This window comes from Pinus tabuliformis, chromosome 1_1, assembly GCF_031772625.1.
Source record: "Pinus tabuliformis cultivar Carrire ecotype Pingquan chromosome 1_1, CPIR1, whole genome shotgun sequence".
Classification (NCBI taxonomy): Eukaryota; Viridiplantae; Streptophyta; class Pinopsida; order Pinales; family Pinaceae; genus Pinus; species Pinus tabuliformis.
Window position 1 is genome coordinate 880,928,685 of NC_142297.1, and position 4,022 is coordinate 880,932,706.

The 4,022-nt window shown below is 38.6% G+C and overlaps 1 pseudogene; it reads right to left on the reverse strand.

Annotated features, from left to right (window-relative positions):
* Positions 1 to 800: 800 nt before the first annotated feature.
* LOC149217163 (putative receptor-like protein kinase At1g11050 pseudogene) lies at positions 801 to 3,071 on the reverse strand (annotated as a pseudogene).
* Between the last annotated feature and the right edge of the window lie 951 nt (positions 3,072 to 4,022).

A 4,022-nucleotide genomic window follows, 5' to 3' on the forward strand; every position in this document is an offset into this window, starting at 1 on the left:
AAGTTATTATTGTATGAGGTATATTGTATGTTTATTATTTATTAGTTTATGTGTTTACTGTGAAATCATCATTTTAATTATTTAAATGTTTAGCATATAATTTAATGATTTTCTTATTGCTTATAAAGATTAATTTTTTCCGAAAGAATATTCACATAAATACATATAAATTATTAGCTCTTTTACATTAAATCTTCTCAAAATATTAAGCGTTCCCTGATGATGGACTCACTTTGAAAATCCCAAACGTTAAGTAAAAAACTCCTTCACAAGTCATTCCACACTCTTTCAAAATAAAAATTATTTTTATCCTATAAAAATATTTTAAAAAATCCAAAATTTAAAATAATTACAATTTATTTTATTTTTATAAAAATAAATATAAAACCTACATATTATTGGTAATAAAAAATGAATACAAACTCTACAAATTACTTGTGATCTGATCTGGTCTGAATATATTAAAGCTAAATTAACCCTCAAATATAATTTGTTTTGCGAAGTTAACCGATATGCTATATCCAAGAGAGAGGTGGAAAGGGCTACTCATTTTTGTAAGACTAAGGAACATGAGAAAGCACAAAGATCTATGTATATGTACTTCTTTTTTTAATATATAAAAGATAGCGTATTTTTCGGAAAGAGCTAACCAGCCATCCCTAGGGTATTTAATGCCCGTGGATATACACGCAGTTTAGCCCGATAACACGCGAAAGCCAAAATATTAGTTAATGCTGAAATTTAGCTTCCGCGTGTTATCACGTTAACCGGCGTGCATATCTCCGAGCATTAAATACCCTGGATGACTGATTAACTCTTTCCGTAGTTTTCTGGTGAATAAAAAAAAAAAAAAACAAAACAAAAAAAACCAACCGCGAGATACAATTTGAGTTGACATAGAAGTCTGCCTAGATAATAATATCTGCGCTTTTACGAGTTACGCTCTTAAGAATCTGCTTGAGTAGGATTAAGCGCTGACAGATATAAGGAGCTGCTTGATTCCTGTATTGTAAGGCTAGATATTCCATGACGCATAAGCGGCAAAGGGCGGTCAGGAATTTCAGGGATCTCTGCTTCTCCCTCCAACATCTTCACGACCTCCACCATTCCAGGTCTGAATGCCACCATAACATGCGCGCATAGAATACCCACCAAAACAAATCTCTCCATCAGACGCTTTGCCCCGCTCTGCCGGATTCTCTCGTCTATTATTTCACTGGTTCTGCCTTCTTTCACCAGTCTCCATGCCCAATCTGTAATAAGATAGTGAGAGGCGCAGTCCGCAGAGGTGTCCAAAGCCTTTCTGCCGCTCATGATCTCCAACAACACAACACCGAAACTATAGACATCGCTCTTGTCAGTAAGTCGACCATAGAGAGCGTATTCAGGAGCCAGGTAGCCGTGCGTCCCCGCTATCCTCGTCGTCTGGTGTGATTTTCCTTCTTCCTTAGCCATGATCCTTGCCAGACCAAAATCTGCCACGCAAGCATTCATTTCATCATCCAGCAGAATGTTAGTGGGTTTGATGTCTCTGTGATAAATGGTATGCTCGATACCGTCGTGCAGATAAGCCAACCCTTTGGCGATCCCGAGGATTAGGTTCTTTCGCTGCGACCAGCTCAGAGGCCGGGCTTTGGATTTTTCTCCAAAGATTTGATCATCGAGAGTTCCATTGAGCATGTAATCGTATATCAGAAACCGCTGGTGCCCCTCCCTGTCGTTGCTGGCGACACAGCAGCCTCTCAAAACCACTAGATTCCGGTGCCTAATGCTGTTGATGACCTCCACTTCGTTCAGAAATTCAGAATCACATTCCGGAGTGCAATTTCTGATTCTCTTCACCGCAACCCGCCGACCGTCCAGAAGCGTTCCCCTGTACACAGTAGCGAAGCCCCCTTGGCCAATGAGATTGGCTTCGCTGAAATTATCAGTGGCGGCCTTGATCTCTTCAATGTCAAACCAAACTGCACCCGTGTTGGGTTTCACGGAGGATTTCAGATGTTCCTCATTCCGCCTCGCAAATCCCCTGGGCTCAACCTTACGACTCCTCTTCCTCGCCCACAAACAATACAGAAGCCCGAGAGCGCAGATCAGGAGGGCTGCAGCAGCACCCATGACACAGTAGGCCATAACTCGGCCACGCGACGTGGTCTGGACGAAGGGCAGCCTGAGGACACACTGAGCAGTGCTTTGGGTTTTGGGGCCGAATTCATTAGCCACTCCAGCGGCATACAGACAAGTGAAATAGTAGCATATCCTAGCGGTTACCACGTTTGTCAAGTTTGTGTACATTTTTACCAGCTCTCTTTCAACAAGGTCTCCGCTATCCTTGCATGCCTTACAAGCTGCCAGATCTGAAAGGTCGCCTTTGCAAGCAGAGTCCAGTGGAGTAATTCCCAGCTTGCGCATCCAGTCCTGCTTGGTTTGTATGCCAGCGCAGAGCACTGGGCTCGACACAAACCCAAACATACTATTCTTCAAACAGATTGACACCAAGTGTGGCGAGAGACCCAGAGACTCTAGCTGCTGCTGAAAGAGCTCGAGACAGGAGACGGCAGAGGCATTGCTGGGAAGCTCGAACATGGATGCATCTCTCAAATACTGAGCGATCCCTACGCCAAACAAACTCAGCAATGTTTGGCAGCAAGGGTTATCGCTGCCGCCGATGTTGGCCGATTTACAGGAAGCCTTGTCCCACTGCAATTTGCGGACATAGTTTAGGTCCATCGGACACTCTGCATCAGCGAACACCAAATACAATAACGAAAGCAGCAGGAGCAGTAGGAGAGTCTCCGTCCTCATTTTTCTAATCCGAAACTAGGTATCACTGAAGAAACGGAAAATAATTTCAATGCAATGCACAGAACCAGGTTGCCGACTCTTCCCCTTAAAACAGCACGCAGTCACAGCGATTCCTTGGAAGTTGGCACTCTGGCAGTTTGGCCTCCCGCCGCCTCTGATTGACCCGGTCACCATGGAACAAGCGATAATCCCGTCTCTTACGGTAAGTACGAATGTCACGATTGATATGATTAATCATTTCGTAGGGAGTCAAGCATATTATGTGCAAAGTCTATGACGTAGGTAACGGGGCGAATAAGTCCCTCCGTCGTTGGCACTCGACAATGACTATATTATTGTCGTTTCCCTATTATTGTTCTCACTTTAACGACTATTGCCATTTCTTTGATCATTTTTTCCTTTTCTCCCTCGTGTTTTTTTTCCAATAGAAAATTCAAAGAGCAAAAATTATTATAATTTAGGTTTCAAATTAATGGTAGAAATAATTATGGTTGATTGTTATTGTTAGATGTGGAAATAGTTAAAATTATTATAATTTAGGTTTCAAATTAATAGTAAAAATAATTATGGTTGATTGTTATTGTTAGATGTGGAAATAGTTATGGTTGATTGTTATTAATAGATATAAATTAACTCATTACTGTTATTTAAAAAACATTACACCACTTTATAGTTATTACTAAAAAAATTATACCAATTCATATTCAATAAAAAAAAATAGCCTTTCATATCTACAAAATACTTTTATATTTTGACACATTAAAACATTAAACCACTTTAGAGTTATTACTTAAAAAATGACACCAATTCATATTCAATAAAAAAAATACTTTTATATTTTCACACATTAAAACATCACACCGCTTTATAATTATTACTAAAAAAATTACACCAATTCATATTCAATTAAAAAAAAAAAAAATAGACTTTCGTATCTTCAAAATCCCTTTATAGGCATTTTGACACATAAACCGTATTTTCTTATATTCTAAAAAAATAAACTAAATAAAAGCAGTGTTAGAGTATAAAGAAAATATAATATTCTAAACTCTCTTTCTTTATCACTATATGACTATATAATAGTCTAAACTCTCTTTCTTTATCACTATATAAAGAATATCGTTATTATATTATATATTTTAATATAAATTTTTTTATAACGACACGTTATACCGTAATCATTTTATGGTAAAAAATATTTGACTTATTAAAATTGTCAA